Here is a 27936-nt window from a genome sequence, read left to right as displayed (position 1 = left end):
TTGTCCACCTGTGCCCATAGTCCAGAACAACTGCCCTTTTCCCTGACCCCCCGACTCCCTTTTCCAAACTTTACTGCCCCAGCCCTTCTCCCACTAGTGTACTGTCCAATTCCTATAATAGGGACTTCTCTGGAAGTCCAGTGGTTAATACTCCGCGCTTCAACTGCAGGGGGCAAGTGTTTGATCCCTAGTGGGCAAACTAAGATCCCACATATCGCATGGTGCAGCCAAAAACAAAACAAAACAAAACAAAACAAACAAACAAAAAAACGCACCAAGCTTCCAGTTGCTATAATAAATCCTTATTCCATATACTTGTAGTGGCTCTGCTTCCCTGAATGAACTTCACTGAAACATTCCCTCTGCAGTAATCCATGACTGCAAAGTGGATGCTTCCCTGGATAACTGCGCGACGACCACGAATCTCAGGAGGTTGCATCTGATTGGCGGACTCTAATTCATGTTTGCATTCCTGCAAATAAGGTAAGCAGGAAATGTATGGTGTTTGTTTTGTTTTTAAGCATTTAAATGTGGAGATGATGTTTGCCAGTGTCCTGTTTGAAACAGATGGCCTCCTTAAACTGGATAGTTTGATGAGAATTTAAGATGTGGGTAGGGGTTTAGGGAAAGCGGAGAGCAGTTGCAGTCCCTGCGCTTGAAGAATAAGGAGAGGGAGCAGATAATACAACCAGATAGGGGTGTGGAGGGGGCATCAGGCAGGAGCTTTAAATATTTAGAAACTCTACAATTTTGCAAAAGTAATTTCTCCAATACTCTTTTTCTTTTTCCAATATTTCTTTTTTTACCCTCTGAAGTAGTTTATCTTAATTATGGAAGGCACTGGGGAATTAATTATTTTAAAAATATTGCATGAGATCTTCCTTCTTTCCTTCCTTCCTTCCTTCCTTCCCTCCCTCTTTTCCTTCCTTCCTTCCTTTCTCTCTCTCTTTCTCTCTCTCTCTTTCTCTCTTTCTCTCTTTCTTTCTCTCTTGCTCGTACCTAAAGTAATTACTTCTGTGAAATTTTTTTCTCTCGTCATGCCAAATCTGATTCCTCTTACCCTTCCAGCAGGCTAGCCTAAACATATTCAGATTGCTCTAATACGTATTCTCAAATATCTCAGAAGATTTTTACATAAATGTACTCATTTTCTCCACTAAAATTCTCTGTGTCTTCTGTATTTATTTTGCACTTGGCAATTTTTTAAAAATAAATTTATATTTTATTTATTCATTTCTGGCTGCATTGGGTCTTCGTTGCTGCGTGGCATTTCTTTAGCTGCAGCGAGCAGGGGCTACTCTTCGTTGCAGTGCACGGGCTTCTAACTGTGGTGGCTTCTCTTGTTGTGGAGCATGGGCTCTAGGTGTGCGGGCTTCAGTAGTTGTGGCTCGCGGGCTCTAAAGCGCAGGCTCTGTAGTTGTGGCGCACGGGCTTAGCTGCTTCATGGCATGTGGGATGTTCCTGGACCAGGGCTTGAACCCCTGTGCCCTGCATTGGCAGGCGGATTCTTAACTGCTGCACCACCAGGGAAGTCCCGCACTTGGCACTTTAAATTTTCTTTTCTTAAGAGTTTTCATTGAGCTTATTTTCCCCCACAGATATTCTTATTTCCTCATAGTCTTAAAGACCTAAGACTGTATGCTTTTAAATAAGTTCTACCGTTTTCTTCATTTCCACTTTAAAGGCCCTAAAAAGACTTTGTGAAGATTTTAGGGGTTCTGGAAAATTTTTAAGGAGAATTTAAAAAGCAAGTTATTCTTTCTTTGCCAACTTTAGATTCTTAAAGACATTAGTGGATTTTTCTAAATGAGAAGCTTCCAAGTAATTTGATTTTTTTCTTTCTCCCTGTTTTCTTTCCTGGCAACCTGACCACAGAGACAGAAGCTGAAAATTCCAGATGAGACTCTGGGGAATAGTTTAGGAGGCTAACCCTAAATCTACTTCGTTCTCTTCTACTTAACAGAGGTTTTTCTCCTGCTCTGGGCTAGGGAGGGTTTTTTTTTTAATGAAGATTTTCCTCCTCCTAGTGCCCTAGTTTTAAAGCAAGGGTGAATTTCTTAAACATGAAAATTTTCTGGAGCTCATTTCGTCTCTTTCACCTTTAAAAGTCTCTGACTTTTTGTAAGAAATCTGCTTCAGAAAATCTTAAAGGCACTGGGGAATTAATTATTGAGGAAGTTTTGCATGAAGCTGTGGTCTTCCTCTCTGCTTCAAATACCTGGTTCTTTCTGAAAGCCTCAGGGCATGAGATGGTGTTCTCTGATGAAGAATGACATCATGCAGTAAGTGTTGACCCAGCTGGTGCTGCCTCCCAGTTGTGAAATTGAGGTGTAGATGAAAGAATGTGGTTTTTAGAGTCAGAACACAAATTTTGTGTCAAGTTTGTGACAAGCTTTGTGTCACTACCACCTAATAACTGCATATTTGTAATTGATTTGCTTGACCTTTCTCAATCTCATTTCCTGTATCTGCTAAGGAGGGAATCATATCTACTCCCAAAGATTTGTTAGGAGAGTTAAATTTGATAATATACATAAAAGTGCCAAACATGACTTGGCACATAGGGAGGCATTCAGAGGAGAGGCAACCAAGTCCTGATATCGAAGAAACCTGGCCGGAGGCTGGGCTGCTAATTGGTAGGAATAGAGAATATCAAACGAACCCCACTCTTTGATTATCCTTGACTATGCCTTTAACATTCTTGTTATATGCTTTCCCTAATATGGTGGTTTTCAATCCCGGCTACACATTAGGGTCACTTAGGTAACCTTAAAGAATATTGAAGGTGAGGGAGCAGTGAGGAATGAAATCAGAATCTTTGGAGGGGGCAGGCAAAGATATGTGTTTTTCTGGTGGTTCTAATGTGTAAGTCATGATTGAGAATCACTGACCTGAGTAATTTTATGCTAAGGAAAGATATCATCATAACTTGTGAAATCTAGTCCCCTTAAAACCAAGTTTCCTGCCAAGTTTATGATTAACTTCTCAATCCAAGACTGTATTCCCTGTCTTGTCCTGCCCCTGTTCTCAGGATTGAGGAGTATCAAAGAAAAGGGAAACCGAGCAGAACCTGCAGGGCCTTCCTGGGTACAAAAGCCTCTCTGGGTCCCCTGTTTCTTGTTTGTAGGAAAAAGGTTTTGGTCTTCTAGGCCTTCCCTGGGTTCCGAAGAGCAGGCACAAGCAGTTACTAATTAGGGAAGTGAGGGAATGCAGGAACAAAGGAAAAACCATCAAGAAACAATAGTCCAGCTATAAAACAGAGTCCGAATTCCTCCTCAAGGGATATACACACCATTCTGACACATATCTTTGAGTTGTTCTGTGGGAATTAAGAACACCTCCACCCAGGTGGAGGATGGTGACTACATACTGACCACAAACATGTAGACCCCAGACTGGTTGGAACTAGAAGGTTGATGATTAAGATACCTGAAACACCACCCTGTTACCTCACCACCAACCAATCACAAGAAAGTCACACACCCTGCAGCCCTCACCCCAAATATTGTCTTTAAAAACCTTTCCCTGAAAGCCATTGGTGAACTCTAGTCTTTTGAGCATGAACTGCCCTCACTCCTTGCTTGGCACCCTGCAAATAAATGCCACACTTTTTTTTCACCACCACCTGGTGTCAGTAAAAGCAGGCAAGCAGACCCAAGTTTGGTTTGGTAACATTTCAAGAACAACTCTCCAACTATTAACAAAAAGACATGCCATAGATTGGGGGAAAATATTTGCAAAACACGGATCTGGTAAAGGACCACTATCCAAAATTTACAAAGAACTTTTTATCGAGCAAGGGTTTTACTGCCTGACACACACAGAAGCCAGTATTATGTCACTGGCTTTTCAGAAAAGAAAAAGCTTTATTGCAAGGTCAGCCTGAAAGGAGACTGGGGGCTCTCAAATCTGTCTTCCCAATCCAGGATTCAGGGTGAAATTTAAGGGGTTTTGGGGAACAGTTTCGTATGTGGAAACGCTGGCAAGGCAGGTTTCAACTGAAGGGCTTTGGAACTTGGACATTTATGGTAAGATACGGTAAAGGGGTTTCAGCACTGGATATTCCTGGGCAGTGGACCCTTTGCTTCTGAAAGGGTTCCAGTGTTCAGGTTCCAGTCATATCCCAGGTCCTTTGGTTCTGTCACAGGGGAGGGGATGTGGAGACTTTGAGGTCAGAATTTTCTCCTCTGCCTATGCTCAGCTGCATGACTTGTGGTTTTGTTCTGTCATCTCTGAAAAACAATTAAGTATCTTGTAATTAACAGAGTAGGTCCAGTTTTGGCTGGTCCTGTGGTTACAAACTCTTACAGTTCAATAATAAGGCAAACAACTCAATTTAAAAGTGGACAAAATATATGAACAGATAATTTGTATTAATCATTTTATTTATTTATTAAAAAATTTTTGGAGTATAGTTAATTTATAATGTATTAGTTTCAGGTGAACAGCAAAGTGAATCAGTTATACATATACATATATTTGAGGTAGGAGGTAGATGGGCCTCTGGCTGAACAGCTGGAATTTGTCCCCTGTGGACAGATACTCCAAGATGAAGAGGAGGAGGAGCTAAGCCCTTCCCAGATAAGAGACCACATATTTCTCATTCTCAAGGTCAAGGAGACCTTACTGTCTACACATGCATAGAAAGGCTCCTTGAAGGTCAGAAAGGGAGGGGGTGCCACACCATAGTAGGTGATGTCAACCTACCCATAGACCTCTTCACTAGAATCCATCTTGGCCAATAAATGTGCATGCACACATGGGAAGACCCTGAGATAAACCAATTATGAACTCAGAACCAGGCAAAGCAAGATGATTAGCCAAAGGAAACCCAGAAAAAATGCCCCATATAAGTGATTCAAACTACCACGAGGGCACGACTCTCTCTCTGAGTCCTCCCATGTGTCTATCCACATGTACTCTTTGTCCTCCTAATAAACACTTTACTTATTTCACTACTTTCTGCCTTTATGGGAATTCATTTCTGCAAGGCTGTATGGGCCAGGGCCTTGTCACTGGCTACTGGTCTAGTGGTCAGGATTCAGTGCTCTCATTGCTGTGGCCTGACTTCAGGCTGGGAACTGAAATCCTGCTTCAAGCAGGATTGGGAACTGAATGGGAACCAGTTGGGAACTGAAGTCCTGCTTCAAGGCCCTGCAAGCTGAGGCCACCCAAGATCATATTCACTCTTTTTAATGTATTAATTGTTAAAAAAATTTTTTTGTGTATTTTATGATGTTTTGACATCTTACAAAGCTTGCTGGCTGGGGAGAAACTGTCCCTCCGAGGGATAGCCAATTCTAGAGATAGCAAAGACTGAGCTGGGAGCACATCTTTTACAGACAAACCAACCAGTCCCAAATCTATAACCCCAACCACCTCCTTGTCTTACTCTCACACACCAAGCCAGTATTTTCCTGCTTTACATCATCCTAGGGCCAGGTACCAGACAACTAGAGACCATCTTATAGCCCAAATCCCACTAAAATTACTCAAGCTAGCTAATCCTCAACTTTTTTTGCCCATGGAAACCCCAATAAAGACGCTTCCTCTTCCCTTTCCTCTTACCAATCTAAAATGGAGGGGAGGGAGAAGGGGATAGATTTAGTGGGTAGAACTAGGGCTGCTCTTTGGGAAAATTTCAAAGTAGATGTGTGTGTTTGGATTCCTCAGCAACCTTTTCGTGCTGTCCCCAAACTTCCCAAGGCCTCCCACCTCTCCCTGTCCTCTTGTTTTCCCTGCAGGAACCAAGTGCCCCTCTCAGTTCTCTAGGGCAATTGTCTTCAAACATTTTTGTGCACATATCCCTTAAAATAAGTATGAAAATCTGTGTACCTTACTGCTCATTTTTAAAGTCACTAAAATTTTATCATACATTTAAATAAGCTAGTTTCTTGTTAATAGAGGATACAAAATATTAAATATTTTGTAAGATAAAATAGGATGATTGATTATAATTGGAATCAATATTTTAAGATAAAATTTGATGAAATAGGTCTCAACTACCTTGCTGAATAAGCATAGCCCACCTAAAGAAGTGATGTTGTATTTTTATCTGTGGGTTTTATCCAATGTATGTCAACATTTTGGTAGCCTCACAAACCATTCCATTTGCATTTAAAGGAATAAGCATCATTATCTATGCTTCCTATCCTGTTGTGAATTTAGTGTCCCAACATGGGCCAAACACCCTATTTCTCAGACCAAACTTCACCTTTAACAGAAATGTATGTAAGATCCCATGCCTCAATTAATCATTGCAAGAGGGTTCCTTGAAAAAAATGCTTTGATATTTGTTTGCCTCCTCAGAGGTATTTACATTCCAGAGGATGTGATGAGACTGTGATGAGATTTGGATTAGGGGTGGGAGACAGGTATGCCATTCTCATACCACTGGGAACTCAAATATTTCAGGCAGATCAATTTGAGGAAAAGATACATAAGGATGTTGACATCACTTTAAACTATTCATGTAAGAGCACATTTTGGAAAGTTTTCAGGTATCACCATGGGTGTGCATACCTATTGTTATCTTTTAAAACTTAACTCTATTTTAAACCTTATATTAATGGACTAAAAGGATTCATCCTGTTTAAAGAAACTTCAGGTATCATGGAGCTGGTAGTAAAAGTATTTTGGAAGGTGCTAGTACTTGCCCATTGCCCTGGAAATTACTCATTAATGGTTATCATTCTTTGCCTGCACATAAAATGCACTCTGGTTTTAGATTCTTGAGAAAAATCCACATTTAAATCTTTATTTCTGTATGTACTTTCTATTTTATTTCTGAGCTATTAAAATGTAGGTGTCTTTTTCAGATTACTGACAAGAGCTATTTTTTTCCTTCTCTATTTTACATATAATCTTATTTCTTTCTGATCATAAAGACTTGAGATTGTATTCAGTTAAGATTTCAGTACATTTTCATATATATGTTTGTCTTTTTTTTAATTTTTAAATTTTTAAAATTTTGGCTGTGTTGGGTCTTCCTTGCTGCACGCGGACTTTCTCTAGTTGTGGCAAGTGGGGGCTACTCTTTGTTGCGGTGCGTGGGCTTCTCATTGAGGTGGCTTCTCGTTGCAGAGCATGGGCTCTATGCATGCAGGCTTCAGCAGTTGTGGCACAAGGGCTTCGGTAGTTGTGGCTCGTGGGCTCTAGATCGCAGGCTCAGTAGTTGTGGCGTACGGGCTTGGTTGCTCCACGGCATGTGGGATCTTCCTGGACCAGGGCTCGAACCTGTGTCCCCTGCATTGGCAGGAGTATTCTTAACCACTGCGCCACCAGGGAAGTCCTGTCTTCTTCTTCTTCTTCTTCTTTTTTAAAATTTTATTGGAGTATAGTTGATTTACAACGTTGTGTGTTTGTCTTAAATATGTAAATGAATGCATTACTTGCGAGATTTCAAATGGGATTAATTTTTTTCCTTCTGCCACAAGTTCTCATTTCCTCTTTCAGTAGCCTAGAAATAGAAACCCAACTTTGTAGTAGTTATGGTTTAGATAGAGGTTGGCAAACTATAACCAATGAGCCAAATCAGGCCCAATGCATGTTTTATATGGCCCATGAGCTAAGAATGGTTTTGTAAAATTTTTACATTTTTAAATTGTTGAAAAAAATCAGAAGAAAAATAATACCGAGCTGGCCAAAAAGTTCATTCATATTTTTTTCCATAAGATGGCTCTAGTAGCACTTAGCTGTCTTTAACTTCATTTGAAACAATTTTGTTAGATTGTATTGTGCCAGCTGTCATATCAGCGTGCATTTAAAAAAAACTTATCAAAACTGGTGTATTTTGGTGTAGCCATTTTAACATTGAAGATGGAAGAAAACAGCAACATTTTCGGCATATTATGCTTTATTATTTCAAGAAAGGTAAAAACGCAACTGAATGCACTACAATGGCAAGGTTGAGTAGTTGCAACAAAAACTGCATAGACTGAAATGTTGAAAATATTTACTATCTGGTCCTGTACAGATGTTTGTGATCTCTGCATCAGTTAATTATCATACAATTAAAAGTATGCTCAAAATAAAGTAGTGTACAGACTGAGTTGACTTTTCACATTGTCTTTTAAACACCAGAAAGACACATTTTGAAATAGAATTCTGTCTAGCGGCCTTCCATGTCATTCAGAATGAAATCCAAAGTCGTTATCATTGTCAAGAAGGTCATTCTTGATATTGCCCCTCCCTACCTCTGTAACTTCTGCTACACCCTTCCTTCAGTCAGTCTTATTCAGTTACACTGGCTCTTTGCTGTTGTGGCACTCCTACCTCAGGGCCTTTGCACTTACTTGACCCCCCCACCCCCACATACACACCCACAGATATCAGCATAACCTACTTGCTCATTGTATTTTTCACTCTGTTCAAATGTTAACCTCACCAAGAAGCTTTCCTTAACCATCCTATCTAAAATAGCCCCCAGCCCCCAACACACATACTCCATTTGCTAAAAATGTAAATCCCTGAGAGCAGGTACTTTAAGACAGTTTATTCAACTATGTATCTTAGAAGTACGTGGCTCAGAGTAGATGCTCAAGAGTATTTGTTGATGGAATGAATATACGATCCCCTGAAATGGATATGTGTGAGTTACTACATCAAAGAGAGATTCACATCTAAAATGCTGCAAGTTCCACTTGACAAAACACATGCAAGTGCGCATAGACTATCCTGCTTCATTAATGCAAGGATTTAGGGCAGAAAAAAAAAAAAGTAAACCAGAGAACTCAAGATATTGGCGGATAAAATTGAACCTCTGTGGGTCAGACTTCGTAAACTTGCGCTAGATGTGGACACTCACTCAGAAGCTAGTCGCAGAGTCAGTGGTAAACCAAAGAGGAGGTGCCAGCAAGCTGGGCTGGAGCAGAACAGCAGTGATCATGAACCTGCAGGCCGGTGTGCTAGGGTCTCTCACAATTGTTCATTAGCCATTAAGTGGCCTGTGGTGCGGACTTTTTTACACGTAAGAATATTGAGTCCCAGGGAAGTAATTTATTTGCCTTAACTTTCACTCTATGCAACTGAGCTAGTGGATTCTATAAGTTTTAGGATTACCAAATGGAAAACCAATACGTGGGTGGTGGTTGCAATATGAAAGTATGCCTTATTCAAATTCTTTGAAGCAGAAAATGCTGACATAGTTTTTCCTAACAATTCGCTATGGAAAATAAGACAAGGAAATGGGTTGGGAGTTGTCCAAAACTGAAAGTTGGCCTGGAGATAGAATGCAAATGGAGGAGATAAATGAGAAGTGTGAAGAGTTGATCTCTTAAGAAATAGTGGTAGAATCCTCCTTTCTTAGCATCTTTATAAATGATCTGGAGGAGGCTCTATCAGAGAATTATTGGGTTTAAGTTGACTTTTCCGTTGTTTAGCAGGAAGGGTTTAGATAAGAGATAGCAGTCATTGACATGTTAATGAATCCTATCTCCACCTGATGGATTTGAACAGCTGACTTTGGCTGATAAAATGCACTCTTACCACCCGAAAGAGGTGTGGGGTGTGTAAGTGTGTGTGTGTGTGTGTGTGTGTGTGTGTGTGTGTGTGTGTGTGTGTGTGCGCGTTCATGCGTGCAGCCTTGGGAGTCTTGGGGGAAGTACCCACTGACTGAAGTACTGACTGAAGATGGAATATAAATGGGAATTTTGGAAGACCAGGAGCCTGAGTCAGTTTGGGGTTTAAAAAGTAATATTTTTCTAAGAAGTAACTGAAATCTCCCCTAAGAAATGCTGATGTCACCACCAACAGCCACCACAGAAACCCAAAACACCTTTCCCTACTCTTCTGTAAAAGAGTGGGGTTGATACAGTTGCAGTAGTGTGTATTTTTTCTGATTGTTACTAGTGAAAACGGGATTTTTGAAGGTAAACTCACTGGAAAGGTATGGGTAGGAGATGGCTGAGAGATGATGAAAACACTAGGTTGAGAAGAAAGAGGAATATAGGGTAAGAAGAGTGATTTTTGTCTGGTCTTTTTTTTTTGCCAGTCAAGACATGCTGAGGTTTGCATATGTACGGCTGGTTTCCCTGGGTGTAAGGCTGGTTTCCCTGGGTGTAACTGAAGACTTCACGTAACCTGGATTCAAATTACCTTTCCAAAATCATCTTCCATTCCAGCCTCAGACCACCACCAAGCAGCAATGAAGTGCACCTAACTACCACATGTTAATTGTGGTCATTATCATATCATTCTTTTAAAAACCCATTCAGCTGCCCTATTCTGTGAAGCCTTCCCAAAAGGCCTCTCTATCTCCTGCCCTGAGATTAGCCATCCTTTTTTCTGACCTTCCAAAGGACTTGTATTACTCCTACCCTTAGCACTTCTTTTTTTTTTTTTTTTTTTTTTTGTGGTATGCGGGCCTCACTGTTATGGCCTCTCCCGTTGCGGAGCACAGGCTCCGGACGCTCAGGCTCAGCGGCCATGGCTCACGGGCCCAGCCGCTCCGCGGCATGTGGGATCTTCCCAGACCGGGGCACGAACCCGTGTCCCCTGCATCGGCAGGCGGATTCTCAACCACTGCGCCACCAGGGAAGCCCAGCACTTCTTTTATTGTCTCATTTCATAGCTAATTGTTTATTCCTCCCCACCCCCCATCATTAGCTCCTCAAGCGAGGGAATCTTGTTACATCCAACTTCAAAATTTGCTATGTATCTTCTTAAGATTTCTATCAGATGTATAAAGAAAGTACACAAATTTTCAATGTTTTTCTAAGATATAACTGATTTCTTACAGGGTCAGAGGAAAGTGAGTGTAAAATTATAAAAATGTGTTGTCCTACGCTTTGACATACACCTTTGATACTTCCTCAAAATGTTCTTAGAAACTCAGCTCGGAGAAAGGAAAAAGAAAACTTGAATTCCAGGTGTTTGGAAACAGTAAATCATAAAAGTAGGTATTAGGGCTTCCCTGGTGGCGCAGTGGTTGAGAATCTGCCTGCTAATGCAGGGGACACGGGTTCGAGCCCTGGTCTGGGAAGTTCCCACATGCCGCGGAACAACTAGGCCCGTGAGCCACAACTACTGGGCCTGCACGTCTGTAGCCTCTGCTCCGCAACAAGAGAGGCTGCGATAGTGAGAGGCCCGCGCACCACGATGAAGAGTGGTCCCCACTTGCCACACTAGAGAAAGCCCTCTCACAGAAACGAAGACTCAACACAGCAAAAATAAATAATAGATAAAATTAATAAACTCCTACCCCCAGCATCTTCTTTTTTAAAAAAAAGTAGGGATTAAAGAGATGATAAGATGAACACAAATTTTTATTGATTTTTCTCCCAAAAATGAGAATAATAAGAACCTTGTCCAAGATACCACCTGTCATCGCATCACTTCTTTCTTTTCTTGTATTTTCTAAATTAACAAAATCAATTATATAATTTTCCTCAAAGAGTTTTTCTCTAAGCCATTGTTAAAAAAATTTTACTGACGTTTGTTAAAGATAGTTAGGCAACTTTATTTAGTACCATTGTGTTAGGTATAGGGACCACTGCAGTGGGATTTTACAGTGGGAGAGAGAGAATGGGCTCAAATCTGAATACATCATGGGCAAGTGGGAAATTTATAGCCAAGGAGCAGGGTGAGGGGTCAGTGGATGGCAAATTACTAAGAGAAAACATCAGGGATCAGGAGGATTCTGGCAAAAAACTGACCTAACAGGATTCTTGCTGAAGACAGGTCAGAGTAAACAGACATCACCTGGGGGATGGTGGGGGACAGTGGAGGGGATGAGTGACCTGATCAGATATCCAGGGTGATCAGATATCCAGGGTGATCAGATATCTAGGGTGAAGGGCTCTGGTTAAAATGACTTAGCAGGGTTCTTGCTAAAATTAGATTTTTACAGGGAAGTTCATGGATGGACCTCGGAAAAGGTTCAGGAGCCTGACTAAAGTTTGGTCAAGCAAAGAATCTTTGTCATCATTATTTGCAGGAGAAAATATTTCAGTAACTTAAAATAGACATGTGCAGTAAGTTTCAATAAATTCCACAATGTTCAAAATTGCATGAGATGGACAAAATGTGAAAATAAAAATAATATTAAAGACTGTAACATTAGAGCTTTAACTATTTCAACTCTCCTTAATAAAAGTAGGAAACATTACCAAATTTAAAAATCACTGCATTGAAGTATCTACTTTTAGGTAAATAAAAGACTTCATAACAATTCTCCCACTTTTTGCAACATGGAAAACATATTACTCACAACATTTTGTTACCACAGGTTGACTTACATAAACAAAATGATTTTAAATGACCAGAACTTAGTCATTTACCCAATGATTATTGTCCCCTTCAAAAAACAGACAGTTACAGATTTTTAAACATGCCACTTATACAAGACCCACCACCCACCTGCATATCCAGACTGTTGCTGACCACACCCCCATTTCACTTCCCTGACCACTGGAGCTCATAGGACCTTTGCCATGAGCTTGTCTATGAAGTCAGAAATTCTGCAGATCAAGAACAGCCAGGGGCTTCCCTGGTGGCGCAGTGGTTAAGAATCCGCTTGCCAATGCAGGGGACACGGGTTCGATCCCTGGTCTGGGAAGATCCCACATGCTGCGGAGCAACTAAACCCGTGCGCCACAACTACTGAGCCTGTGCTCTAGAGCCCACGAGCCACAACTACTGAGCCTGTGAGCCACAACTACCGAAGCCCACGCACCTAGAGCCCATGCTCTGCCACAAGAGAAGCCACAACAATGAGAAGCCTGTGCACCTCAACGAAGAGTAGCCCCTACTCGCCACAACTAGAGAAGGCCCGCGCAGCAACGAAGATGCAACGCAGCCAAAAATAAATAAATAAAAATAATTTTTTAAAGTTCCCTTAAAAAAAAAAATGAGAACAGCCAGGGATTCGGCTGCCTAAGTGTTTGCCCCACATCAAAAACTTGTTCTCTGTAAATTGTCTAAACAATTTTTACTTTACTTTGATATCCATTAAAAATACCTTCAATTAGAGATCTCATTTAGGACAAGAAGCATCTTTACTGTTGTTACTGTTAGCATACCCACACCTTTGGGCAGATAAGGTGTAAAGGGCTGAGAGCTTCTTATTATAAATTATTGTAAATTAGTGCTTTTTCTCAAAGTTAATGGCGACGAAGTAGATGGAGGCAAAGGTGAATGGACTTGTGATGAGGGAGGGGAAAGATAGAGAAGGGAAAGGGCAGGTCTCACTAGGCTGCCTTTGTGAGGATGGGGGGAAGGGACATGCTGAGAGGTGGGAGAAAATTGTGTCAGGAAAAATTGTGGAAGACTTTGAAAAGTGGGAAAAAAGATTACTGGGTGTTCTATGGAAGGTAAGGTGTTATCCAGCCCAAGCTCCCTGGTTATCCACATCTTTCATTGTCTCAGAGCTATGTTATCACTATTAGCTGCAGGAAACAGAGAGTAATATGGTGGCGTTCTGGACACACTGTCCTAAAATATGGCACTTTGGAATATTGAATATTTGAAGCTGCAGGAGTTTGAGAAAACAACAGAAGCAAGAAGGTGTCTCTGACGTTCCCTTCCCCACCCCACCTCCCTGCCCTTCTCCCCTGAAGCAGTCATAAGACCCTCATGTGGGAGGTGCCCTTCCAATACCCAGAAGAAGGGTCATCCTTATCTCCAAGATGAAAGAACACCAAGAAGAATCCAAGCAGGTCTTGTGAAATTTCTCCAGTTTACTAGACTTACCTCATACCCTTAGTCTTACCGTCTTTCTCCATGACTGTCCACTCTTTATCAGACCTAGCATAAAAACAATCAGGTTTAACCGTTTCTTTAGGTCTTCATTTCCTTATGAAGTCTCTCATGTCTGGTAAAACTTAAATAAACTCATATGCTTCTCTCCTGTTCACCTGTCTTTGTTGGTTTAATTTTCAGACACATCCAAGGGCTCTAAGAGTGTCAAGGAAAATTTTTTCATCTCCCACAAATACAAATAATTCTTGTCCATAGAAACACAAATACATTTTTGTTAGTGGGGATGTAATTGATTATTGTCCTGGCAATATTGACCAGTTTGGCATCTGTAACTGAATTCATTTCAGCCTATCTGATTGCCTGTATCTTTATCTGCTCTTTGACTTCTCCTCTGACCTGATTTTCAACCTTCCTGATTGCCCCGTTTTTAAAAAATCTTTGACATACATTGATTTTACATTTGATTGACAGCTATGATTTTCCTTTTTTAAAAATTTAAATTTTAGGGGCTTCCCTGGTGGCGCAGTGGTTGAGAGTCTGCCTGCTAGTGCTGGGGACACGGGTTCGAGCCCTGGTCTGGGAGGATCCCACATGCCGCGAAGCAACTAGGCCTGTGAGCCACAACTGCTGAGCCTGTGCGTCTGGAGCCTGTGCTCCACAACAGTAGAGGCCGCGATAGTGAGAGGCCCGTGCACCGCGATGAAGAGTGGCCCCCGCTTGCCACAACTAGAGAAAGCCCTCGCACAGAAGCGAAGACCCAACACGGCCAAAAATAAAAATAATAAATAAATAAAAGCCAGAAAGACAATCCATAGATGGACCAAAAAAAAATTTTTTTTTAATTTAAATTTTAACAATTTAAAACTTCATCCTCCAAGATGCCCAGTGGCTTCACCTGACAGAACCAGGGAACATGTACCGTGAAGAAGTACACCTCAGAGGGAGCCCCAGTACCTCAGCTGGGGTGAATACCAAGCAATACCAGGACTTTAATTTTGCTGACTTTTCCTCCCATTGGCACAAACTCATATATATCACTGAGTTTTTCTGTTTCTTTGTTTAGTCCTGACCTATGGCCGAAGCTGTAGAACTGGAGTTATAAGTATTCAATGTGTCTATATATATGTGTGTTTATAATTCAGAAAGGCCTTTACCTCTTGGTTTGTAACTGTAAAAGTTTTTCCTATCTTTGGAGAATATTAATATACTAGTTAATAAAGTTTCTTAAACAACTCTGCTCTGATTGGTTTATAGACAGCTAAGAATTTACATAAATTGTATATTTCTAGGTTTCCAGAAAATAAGGAAATCAAATATCTAATACTTCAAAAGTGTTGCACTTGAAAATAAAACTATCCTACAGAATGAGCTAAATCAAACATTTTAAGAATTCAAATTTACATAATTTATGTGAATCGTGGATAAATGAGAATAGTTAAATAATTTTCATTTAAAAAAAAAAGAGAACTCTGGCTTTTCTTTGATTTATCAGTGTTAAGTATAATATAAATGCATGTCATGGAGTAAAAACTTTTCCTCTACATTGTTAGGTTCAGGATTTGGGTGCCTTCAAATTAAATTGACAAAAGACAGATTAGATAGATTTTATTTATTTGTTTACTTTTGGCTGCTTTGGGTCTCGAGTGCAGGCTTTCTCTAGTTGCAGTGTGTGTGGGGGAGATACTCTTCATTTCAGTGGCTTCTCTTGTTGCAAAGCATGGGCTATAGGCACGTGGGCTTCAGTGGTTGTGGCACGCGGGCTCAGTAGTTGTGGCACACGGGCTTAGTTGCTCCACAGCATGTGGGATCTTCCTGGACCAGGGTTCGAACCCGTGTCCCCTGCACTGGCAGCTGGATTCTTAGCCACCATGCCACCAGGGAAGCCCCAAGAAAAGATAGATTTTTATGCATGTACCTATGTGTATATATAACTGAGAATTTCACAGAAAAATGTGACTCAAAGGGGCGATTAGAATTTGAGATTTATATACCATCTTAATAGGGACAGGAGCAAAAACAGAAGGGAATTTATGGGAAAACAAATGATTTTTTGGATAGATAAATGGGCCATAGAAAGGAGACAGAGTTTTGTCCCCATGTCTGTTTAGGTGGGGTATAGAGTCTTCTCGTTTCTGGTGATGGGTCAGTCTTCCCTGGTTGCTCCCAGGGAGGGGAGTTATAACAACTAAATTCTTCTGAGTTCTTTGGAAGGCTCTACTTTTAAGCAGATAAGGGATTTCAGGTACTCAAATGCCTTCTGTTCAAAATAACTTTTGTGCCACAGTGACATTTTCTGGACCCCTTCCATACCTTTTATTTTACTTGGATTTGTTTTTCCTAAGCTATAGGTTTATTGATCAAATAAATTGACATTACTCTTACATAATGTTTAGGACTGTGGAAAATGTAAATTTTGTTCAATTATTCTGACATTATTTTGTTCAATTATTCTGACACGGGCCCAGCCGCTCCGCGGCATGTGGGATCTTCCCAGACCGGGGCACGAACCCGTGTCCCCTGCATCGGCAAGTGGACTCTCAACCACTGCGCCACCAGGGAAGCCCGACAAACTTTTTTTTGATAGTTGTTTTTATTTTATTTTATTTATTTTATTGAAGCATAGTAGATTTACAATATTGTGTTAGTTTTAGGTGTACAGCATAGTGATTCAGTATTTTGTAGATTATATTCCATTATAGGTTATTACAAGATAATGGGTATAATTCCTGTGCTATAGAGTATGTCCTTGCTGCTTATCTATTTTGTATGTAGTAGTGTGTATCTGTTAATCCCATACCCTTAATTTGTCCCTCCTCCCTTTCTTCTCCCCTTGGTAACCACAAGTTTGTTTTCTATATCTGTGAATCTGTTTCTGTTTTGTATATGTATTCATTTGTATTATTTTTTATTTTATTTTATTTTTTTAACATCTTTACTGGAGTGTAATTGCTTTACAATGGTGTGTTAGTTTCTGCTGTATAACAAACGGAATCAGCTATACTTATACATATATCCCCATATCCCCTCCTTCCAGCATCTCCCTCCCACCCTCCCTATCCACCCCTCCAGGTGATCACAAAGCACGGAGCTGATCTCCCTGCGCTATGCGGCTGCTTCCCACTAATGTATTATTTTTTAGATTCCACAAATAAGTGACATCATATAATATTTGTCTTTCCCTGCCTGACATTTCACTAAGCGTAATATTCTCTAGGTCCATCCATGTTGCGGCAAATGGTAGTTTTTTATTCTTTTTCTATGATCTGTAGTTAATTTAAAACCTTGGATTGTTATTAAATTAAATGAATTAATAGATAACCATTGAATGTCAGGATAATTTCTGGGTAAATTAGAATACTGGACCACTGATTATGAAACAAAGTTTGAGATTTATCAACTTTTCACCTTATTTTATGTGCTACAGAAAGGCTATATCTTTCAGTCATGTTAATGAATGTGCTCATTTTTGCCATCTTAAGAGGTGCAAAAGGGATGTGCATTGCTGTAGAAAGTTGTATAGAATGTGTTCACAGGCTAGTTTGCTCAAGTGCTTGTGTATGACATCCAATTCAATAATCCATCCCTGTTGGGAAGAAAACTTTTCCTTTATCCACTTAGGTTCAATTCATTGTGGGTTTGTGAATTAACTGACAAGCAGAAGAAAAGGCAAGGTTTATTTACACCCATGCTCACAGAAGTCACTAAGTAATGAGTAACTCACTGACTAGCCAGAGGTAAAAGTTTCCATACCAACTTAACAAAGAAGAGGCGTGTTTAGGGCTTCACTGGGAAGTATGGAAGGTTCTATTGGACGTCATGATGCTAATGAGCAGCCAAATTTGCACTTCCTGGTGCTAAGGGTCAGTCTCCTTCCAAACAGGAAAACCTCTCACAAAAGGATCAATGGCAGTTGTATTTTCAGGAGTATCTGCTTAAGTTTAGATAAGGTTTCTTTCTGTGGCAGCTGATTGTACAGGTGTTTTAAGCTTAAAGAAATTTTAATTCCTTCACCCCCATGCCATCGTTTTTCTCTGTGAAATAGCAGGTAATTACTTTGGTTGTTTTTCTCTTTTTTTTGATTTTTTTCCAAGCTATTTTATTTTTTTTAATTTTAAAATTATTTTTTTATTGGAGTATAGTTGCTTTACAAGGTTGTGTTAGTTTCTGCTGTACAACAAAGTGAATCAGCTATATGTATACATATATCCCCTCTTTTTTGGATTTCCTTCCCATTTAAGTCACCACAGAGATGTGAGTAGAGTTCCCTGTGCTATACAGTAAGTTCTCATTAGTTACCTATTTTATACACAGTAGTGTATATATGTTGATCCCAATCACCCAATTCATCTCACCCCCCCAATAACTTTGTTAAAAGTTATAATTATTAGGGGTAGTTGAGACCATAATAGGAGCAAGAATGACAGAGAAATAAAATTGTGCATTTTTTTTCAAAAAAAGAGAGTAGATTCTTTTCCTTTAAAATAAAATTTTTTTTTATTCTCTGGGCTCCTTTACATTTAAAAATTATTGAGAACTCCAAAGAGCTTTTGTTTGTATGAGAAATATAAAAAAATATTTATTGATCATTGGAAAGCAGCAATGTCAAAGGAACCCATTGCATATTACAATAATAACATATTTTTTGAACAATATATTTTCTAAAACCAAATAAATATGGCAATAGCATTGTTTTATGTTTTTGTAAATCTCTTAAATGTCTGGCTTACCAGAAAAAAGCTGGATTCTCTTATCTACTTCTGCATGTAATCTGTTGTAATATTACACATCCCATAGCTTCTGTACTGTACCCTTGTGAGAAAATGAGAATGAAAAAGGCAAATAACATTTTAATATTACTATGAGAATAGTTTTTACTTCATGCATCCCCTGAAAGAGCTTTAGGGCTCTGTCCTTGCTATAGACTGAATGTGTCCCTCTGAAAACTCATATGTTGAACCTAATCCCCAATATGTTGGTATTATGAGGTGGAGCTTTTTTGAGGTACTTAGTTCAGGAGGGCAGAGCCTTCATGAATGAGACTAGCGTTCTTGCAAAATAGACTCCAGAGAGCTCTCTTGCCAGCTTCCAATCATGAGAGGATACAATGAGACTCAGCCATCTACGAACCAAGAAGTGGGGCTCTCACCAGACACTGATTCTGCCAGAACCTTGATCTTGGACTTCTTAGCCTGCAGATTTGTGAGAAATAAATGTTTATATTTTAAGCTGCCCAGTATATGATATTTTGTTATAGCAGCCTGTAGACAGAAATAATCAATAAACCAGTCCATAATGGGAATAGAAAAGAGTTTTACTTGAGCCAGACTGAGGACTGTAGCCTGAGAGACAGATTCAAGGAGCTTTTGCACTGTGTTCCTCTGGACTACAAAAAAATTGGAGCTGACAGGAAGTTAGGGTGCTTGTTAAGCAAGGGTCCAAAATGGTTACCTAGTTACAAGGGGAGACATTGAGACTAAGATTGCAGCTGGCAGCTGCTAGCAGATATTGTTTTGAGAATGGCTGATGGTGTCCTTGAGACTGATGCAGTTCAGAAAATGCAAGTTCTCAGTGATGCAGGAATGTGTCTGAAACCACGCTCACAATGGCCACCTGGCTCCATTTTGAATGCCTGAACCACAATAACTCCATTTTGATTTTTTTTTTTTTTTTTTGCGGTACGCGGGCCTCTCACTGTTGTGGCCTCTCCCGTTGCGGAGCACAGGCTCTGGACGCGCAGGCCCAGCAGCCATGGCTCACGGGCCTAGCTGCTCCGCGGCATGTGGGAACTTCCCGGACCGGGGCACGAACCCATGTCCCCTGCATTGGCAGGTGGACTCTCAACCACTGCGCCACCGGGGCAGCCCCATTTTGATTTTTAATTGCATTCTTTTCTTCAATGGTTAAAGCAGATACAGGTCATAAAACAGGCTGTTTGAGTTAGCATAAAGTTCAAGCCAAATCTCACATGAGCCAGAATGACTTCTCCATACCCGAATATGTGAAAATTTCTCCCATCAAGCCCAAATGGATTAATACAGTCTTTAAGAAAAGGGTCAGTTTATTCTAGAATATAAAATCGTGTGACGGATAAAACTTGGAAAGTGAATTTTATTTTCTTTGGTTTTATAATACCTGAGCTTGAAAAGAGGCTATAAGGTATGTTAAATTTTAGCAAAGATTATTGTGTTTTAATGGCTTACTTCCTTAGTTCACTGATTAATAACCTTCAATTGTAATATGAAAGCTCATTCTTTACCTTTTGGGTTATCTGCCTACGTAGCAGAGATTCTGTGGCTTATCAGAATAATTTTGTTTATTTAAGAAAAAGAAAGAACAAAGTCTTCTTACTTTTGAAAGAACTAAGGTTCTTTACATTCATGTTACCTTATATATTTACTTTTAAAATCTTTTATTGTCATTTTGATTAAATAAGTAACCAAGTATTGTTGCCCAGTAACCCATGATCCTACTTTAATGAAGTGTCCACATATCCTCTGCCAATTCTTTGGAAATTGCCTTCCCCAAATGAGAACCCTAAATTTAGAAAAAATAAAATAAAAATTTCAGGATGTCTTTTACACCTAAAAGTGTCTTTGGATTTGCAAAAGTTTCCTGGGAAAACCACAAAGATTTGGTTTCTCACCTTATAAAAAGAGAGATGCTAAAAATAATTAGGTTTGTTTGAGATGTTCCTATTGTGAGACTTGGATGGGAAGAGTTGTCATATCAGGAGAGATGTTCACTCTTCTCTAGAATAGGTTTGTATAGACAAATATTGAGATAACTTTCAGAGTTTGTATTCTTTATTGAATGTCCCTAGAAGTTTGCCAGAGCCCTTGCTGTCTATAATAGGATTTTACTCTCAGGAGAAATCAGACCAAAATTTGAAATAGTATGCATTGTATCCCAATAGAGAATTTTACTTTCTTTCATTCTGATATTATTAGCCACAGTAATAAATGAACCACAACCATTGAGTCTTTGTAATCTATCTCTATCTATCTTCCTATCTACCTATCTATCCATCTACCTATCCATCTATCTATCCATCTATCTATCTATCTATCTATCTATCTATCTATCTATCTATCTATCTATCTATCTATCATCTATCTCTTGTAATCTGGTGCTTGCCTGAGGACTCTGTTATAAGTTACAGCCCAGAGTCTGTGTCTTCAATAAATAAGGACAGTCTTAGAGACTAGTGGGAAAGGACCATAACAAGTACTTTCAAAATACTGGCATTTCAATAAACAGACTCTTGCCCAGGCTTCTGAGTTGATATCACTTAGATAATTTTCAGACCTTACCAACGAACTGAGACAGAATTTCCAGAACTCTTTTTAGTCCAGACAGCAGACTGCTATACAAGATCCAGCAGAGCAAAAATTAATTACAGAGGACCAAATGGAGTGAAGGGGGAAACATTATTATGGCTACTTTTTTGGAATATTGTTCAGGAACCCCCTTGTTTGGAATATTATTGATGTTGTGTTACTGTTTCATTTTTTGGATATATGAAGAAGCCCTTTCTCTTTCTTCTTAAGCAATCTATAACCCACACAACTTAGTAGACTGCTTTTGTGAGCTAAATTAAACATTTTTACATGGTATTTGAGTCTTACTGGCTCTCCCAAATTCAGAAACTTTTACTAAGTCTTCATGATAATGTAGTTATTTGCATACATTCAGTAAGACTCTATCTGCCTTTATATCAGGACACAATTGGGCAAATTACTTGGAATTTATGATTTGAGAATGATGCCCTTTTAATTAGGTATGACAGGTCATTTTTATGGAAAAAGAAGGTTAATTTTACATACAAGACCAATACCTGTTAAGCCCACCTAGGAAAATTGACTTTCAGGGTCCCACGCCTACAAATGATAAGAAAATGTCATTTTCTGGCACGTCAGGAAACAGCCTATTTTGAGGACCTCAAAAAGAGTGGAAGTCATCAAATTTATAGGTACTGCAGAAGAAATCTGGTGGAGAGAGGTTTGGAAACTTAACTTCTTAGCCTCAGGATAACAAATAATAGCAGCTTTTAAGATTCCAGTCCAAGATTCCTTACTAAATTTCCCAGTCAGAAGTTTATTTGTGGCCTTAATGCTTAGTGCTTAAGTTTGAATAGCAAGCTCAAGGAAGCTTTATGGTTGGTTACCACTCTTACTCACAAATTTTCTATAAAAGCCCAGTAGTAAATATTTTTAGCTTTGCAACGGGGCCAGGATCAGGGTGCAGTAAAATGTAGCAAAGCCTTGCCAAGCCATACTGGAGCCCGAGGCAAAAGGGAAAAAGGAAAAACAGTATTACTGGTCCTGTCTTCATTTAAAATTTTGACATTTTGGTCAATTTGGGGGGGCATTCTTTTGATTTTAAAATGTATGCATCAAAGTATTATTCATTCATTCATTCATTTATTCATTACTTAGTTTTTGGTGCCCTCTTAAATCTTGTGCCCAAAGGATGTACCTCAGTTGCCTCACCTAGTCCTGGTCTTGTTTTGTGAGCTATTCAGTGACATTTCTCAACTCTGTCACTGTAGTGAGAAAGCAGCCACAAACAATGTGTCAATGAACGAGTGTAGCTGTATTCCAATGAATTTTTAATTATGGAGATTGAAATTTGATTTTCATATAATTCTTATGTCACAACAAATTACTCATCTTTCGGTGTTTTTTCAACCATTTAAAAATGTAAAAACCATTTTTAACTTGCAGATTTTGCAGGTTAGGCTTTTGACTGGAATTTGCCTACAGGCTGTAGTTTGCTGATTCCTGCCCTTGCTTCACCTATGTAGACAATCAGGCCAAACCTAATAAAACCAGTTTTTGTGTGTGTGTGATTAAGAATAATCTTTGAAATTATCATTATCACAAGGAGAGGAAACTGTAAGGAAAAATTGTGAAAGACTTTGAAATGACAAAATAAAAAATATTACTGGGCATCCCATGAAATGCTAGGTGTTTTCTAGACCCCTCTTTGTCATGATTTGTAACTTTCATTGCCTCTGAGTAATTTTACCACTTTGTTACTTGTAGAAAATTGTTGGTAATGCAGATGACTTTTGCTGGTAAAGATGCAATTAATAACTTCCCTGTGAATTTTGACCATTGTTTTGTCTGTTAACAAATTTATTTCAGTACTCTTGATTGCCTCTATTTGTATCTTGTCTTCAGAATCTCTTTGAACTGGCTTTTTTACACTTGTCTAGTTTCCTCAATAATTGAGCAAAACCATTGTTTAACACATGTCTATTTTATTTTTGTACAAGGTTCATGATTTTATCTTAAAAATATGTCCCTTAATAATTGGTTAACACAAACATAACATTATAAAAGTCCAGTTCCATACCTCGGAAAAATGAGAACAGCTCTTGGATTATCCATTCAACATTTACTAATCACCAACTGTGTGGCAGGGTGTTAGGGATATAAACATGAATAAGGAAGACCAATTCCTTCCTGTGACAGTTCATGATCTAGTGAACCTCCCAGTCCTTAATATTGATTCATCCATTCACTCACTCTCACACTACAAATACTTATTGAGGTCCACTGTTAGTACTACAGCTCAGTCACATTTGGGTTGAATAAACTTTTCCAATCTGATCTTCATGTCTTACTAACATGTTTAACAATGTTGCTGTGGGAAAAATGTGTTATGTATTTCAAACAACTTTTGTTGATTAAATAAAAACTTTAGTAACATTTCTACCACTTTCTCAAATAGAGGAGGTAAAGGTCCTACTCTCATAATTTCTCATCAGTACAAGATTAGTAACAATTTACAAATGAATTTTAAACTACTCTGTTATATTGGGAACTGCCTATATTATCCATGGACTGCAGATACTTTTCCTAATGATGCTGTTATTGTTGTGAATGTTTCTTGAAATTCTTCTTTGGAATTGCCCTCCAATGTAGAAGTACACTTGAAGTGTAGAAGTACACTTGTGAATACCCCAGTGTAAAAATTCATCCATTTAAGGAGGATTTTATTTTAGGAAGAGTCAAAAGTCTTTTGGAAAGAATTTTGGTCTCATTTTACAGATATGAGACTAAGGATTGAAAATGATAAGGTTTTAGATGACCTCCTTTCCACCTTGAGTCTTTTACTACAAGAAAAGTAGAAATCATCCAAAAGCATTTTAGCATTTTAAAGTATATAAAGTATTAAGTATAGAGTACTAAATTAAGTTTCCACTTGAGTACTTCCAATTCTGCCCCCCCCACCTGATTTACCAGTGGGTGCTACTATTAACAGTATGATGTGTATCAACACCAAATTATTTAGGAGTTTATAAAGATAGATGTAAATATGCTAATCACACATATGTTCTGAAAACCTAGAATTGTGGCATTCCTTGGAGGTCCAGTGGTTGGGACTCCGTGCTCTCACTGCCGAGGGCCAGGGTTCAATCCCTGGTTGGGGGACTAGGATCCCACAAGCCATGCGGTGCAGCCAAAAAAGTAAAACAAACCAAAAAAAAAAAAACTAGAATTGTGTGATACATACTTGCCTACAGTTTTCCTTTTACTCCTAACCGTTATGGGCATTTGGTATATAATAAAGGTGATGTTATAGATCAGAGTGTTATCACTACACTTAAAAGATATTATCTGGTGAGTACAACTCATGTCCACAGATTCTTCAGCTAGTTTCAGTAATGATCAGCATTTCTCATGTCTCCCTCCTGCCTTTTTTTGCAGTATTATTTGATAGTAAGTTGTAAATACCATGACGTTTCACCTTAAATCTTTCCGTCTATATCTCCTTAACAAAAAATATATAATCATAATATTCTTTTAATGCCTAAGAAAATTAAAAATAATTATGTAATATTATCTAATATCCAGTCCACATTAAAATATCCCCAATTGTACAAAAACAATTTTAGTTGTTTTGTTACATTATTTTAAAGTAGAATCCATTCTAGGTTCATATATTTCATTTGGTATTTTTGTTTCCTTGGTCTCTTTAGATTTAGTTCAGATACTCCACTTTTTTTTCATTTCTTTCTTCATGAAGTGAATTTTTGAAGAGTTTAGTTTAGATGTCTTATAAATTATTGACCTATATTCCTTTCTTTAAAACTAAGGTTTATTAAGATATAATTTATACAGTGTAAAATTCATCCTTTTTAGTGGATAAAAAGATAATTCATCCTTTTTAGTGGATGAGTTTTGACAAATGCATTCAGTCCTATAACCACCACCATGATCAGGATATAGAATATTTCTAACTTCCCGCAAAATTCCATTCTACCTCTTCGTAGTAAACCCCTCCCTCCACTGCCAGATTCTGGCAACCACTGCACTGTTTTCTGTCCCTACAGTTTTGCCTTTTGGGGGAAGTCATGTAAATGGGATCATACATGATGTAGCCTTTCAAGTCTGACTTCTTTTACTTAGTGTAATGTGCTAGAGACTTATCCATTGTGCAGATGTACCATAGTTTATCTATTTACCAGTGGAAAATATTTGTGTTCAGTTTTTGACAATTGTGAATAAAGCTGTTATAAACATTTACATAATGCCTTTTGTGTAAACATATGTTTTCATTACTCTTTGGTAAACATCTAGGATTAGGATTGCTGGATCGTATGGTAATTGTGTATTTAATTTTATAAGAAACTGGAAGAATGTTTTCCAAAGTGTTTTCCAAAATGGCTGTACCATTTTGCATTTCCACCATCAGTATATGAGAGTTTTAGTTGTTCTACATCCTTGCCAACACTTGCTATGTCAATCTTTTAAATTCTAGCCATTCTAGTAGGTGTGTGATTGTATGGTATCTCATTATGAGTTTAATTTGAATTGCCTTAATGAATGATGATGTGGAGGCCTATGTTTCGGGGGCAGGAAAGGATAGTTTCTGGACTGAGTGCCCTACCCCACCAAAACATTAAAGCCAATTCTCTATTGTCTTCTTTTTTTTCCTCCTTTTACGCTTTCTCTGTTTTGGCTTAGATTATAAACCAATCCTGGATGCTTGTCTCAGTCTAGTCAGAAGGATGCCAAAATTTTCCCAACCCTGAAATTTTTTACATGCTTGTGTTAATAAGAGTTTCTCTACCAAAGGAAGAAAATGAGTTAAAGTTAGGAATTGTTAGGTACTTCTTGAAAATTGTTATCAATGATAGCATACACAAGTAGCTTTATCTCGCTATCTCTTGCTCCCACTTTCTCTTTCACACACACACACCTACGTGCACCTAACATGTAGTCAGAGAACTGACGGTTTCACAGAAAATGTGTTCCATGCTCATGTTTTATTTTAGAAACTATTATTCCGCCATTAACCCACCCTTCAGAATTTCTATTCAGAGTAATCATTCTCCAATTTGATCTTAGCATATATTCCTTATAACATGTCTGAAAGGATTATTAATTTTCTTCATAGACTATTCTCCAAAACTCCATCTATAAGAAGAGACTATGAAGCATATCTCAGCACTGTTGAGGTACAGTCTGGAATAGAAAGGCACAGTCAGAAATGAGACATTTAAGGGGTGACGGGAGGTTGGTTGGTAATGAGAGTTGGTGAAACAGCATGAAATAGGCAATACAATTTAAAGTAGGCTTTTAGGATTAATTTCCCTTAGAATTAAAGCTCCTTTTGAAGTAACAAATTTTCTTGCAGTTCTTTATAGATTCTTGTCACTTGACCATGTGCTCCATATATCTTCTTAGTGAAGATTCTCACACTTTAGTGCTCTTAAGACTTCAAAGTAAATTTTCTTCTTTTTTTAATTTATAAGAATATGTAGCATGTTGGTCATAGGGAGATTATTATTTATCATTTCATGGTTGACATGGAAAACAGTTATATTAAGTTTAGAAATAGAGTTCCTCTAGATCCACAGCACATCAAAACAGCACCTATCACTATCTGCAGTTTTGTTACCTGTTGGTAAGTAAATGACTTTGACTTGTAGTCCAATAAAGATTCAAATTATTGCAATTAGATTTGATTCACTAATGTTTAGGAATGTCAATTTTTACAAATATGGAAGAAAATATACCGATTTGCCAGGGAATGTATTGGCAAATCAATAGGAATTGGGAAGAAGTCCTGATTCCCCATATTCTTCCCCAGACACATACACACACACACTTACTTCCAACATAAGATTGAAATGAATATATAAGGTGAAAGGACAATAAATCACAAAGAACAGCATGCTTCCTATAACAGTGGTTCTCAGCTTTCTGGATCTATTCTCCTTTAGGGGGCAAAAGACCCTAACACCCATAGTTCTCATTCCCATTATTAAGTGAGGGTGGGAGAGGTGACTCTTAATAGCAAGTGTTGCTGAATAACCAAATTTAGAGCAGATTATGTTTATGTCTGCTTTCACAATTGGATGATAGACAATATAATTTTTAATCCCTGTACCCGTCTTAATATTTAATTAGTGGGAAATAATGGACTCCAAATAGAGTTGATTCACTTGCTTCAAAACATACTGTAGGCATAACTGAACCAACACACAAAAAACTAAATTAAAGATAAACAAACAGTAATGTATAATTCAAAAGCAAGTAGAATAGAATTGAAACCGAAGCTACTCAAGGTAACATAGGTGGTATACTGATAAAGTGTGTCCTTCCAGAAAGTTGAGGGAATTGATGTAAGTTACGAGGTTAAAGAGAATTGTTGCTAAAATCATTTCTTCCATTGTTTTCACACTTAGGTATGACTCTATTTTTAGAGAAAAATTTTATAAATATTTTAGAGAAGAAAAATAACTTTAAAAGTACTTTATCATCCCTTTCTATATCCAAAGAGAAGTATCTACTCCCTGAGTGGTGACAAAGAATAACATCTTATCACTTGGCTAAGGAGGCAACATAAAACAAGAAAATCCCATAATCCAGAGATTAATAAAGCCAGCCATATCAGAAAGAGGATCAGAGGAGAGGTGGGAGTTACTTCACATCACCACTCCAGCCACCTTTCCTCTGTCTCCCACCTGCCCCAGGAGGGATGACACCTTGAATGGTTCTTTCAATCCCTGTAGTTTGTGGATACCGGTTATGATTGTTTTATCTCTGGAAGGAGAGATAAAACCCATATTATAAAGGGAACAGGTTAGGAAGAGGCAACCTGATACTTATGATCAGATTTGGGAGTGGAGCAAACAAATTTGGAGCATAGACATTTGATTGATTATTATACTGATACCACAAATTGTCGACATTTAGAATTGTGGCTTGCCATTTCTGAGTC

This window comes from Kogia breviceps, chromosome 4 (assembly GCF_026419965.1).
Source record: "Kogia breviceps isolate mKogBre1 chromosome 4, mKogBre1 haplotype 1, whole genome shotgun sequence".
Taxonomy (NCBI): domain Eukaryota; kingdom Metazoa; phylum Chordata; class Mammalia; order Artiodactyla; family Physeteridae; genus Kogia; species Kogia breviceps.
Note: the sequence above shows the minus strand (reverse complement) of the source record.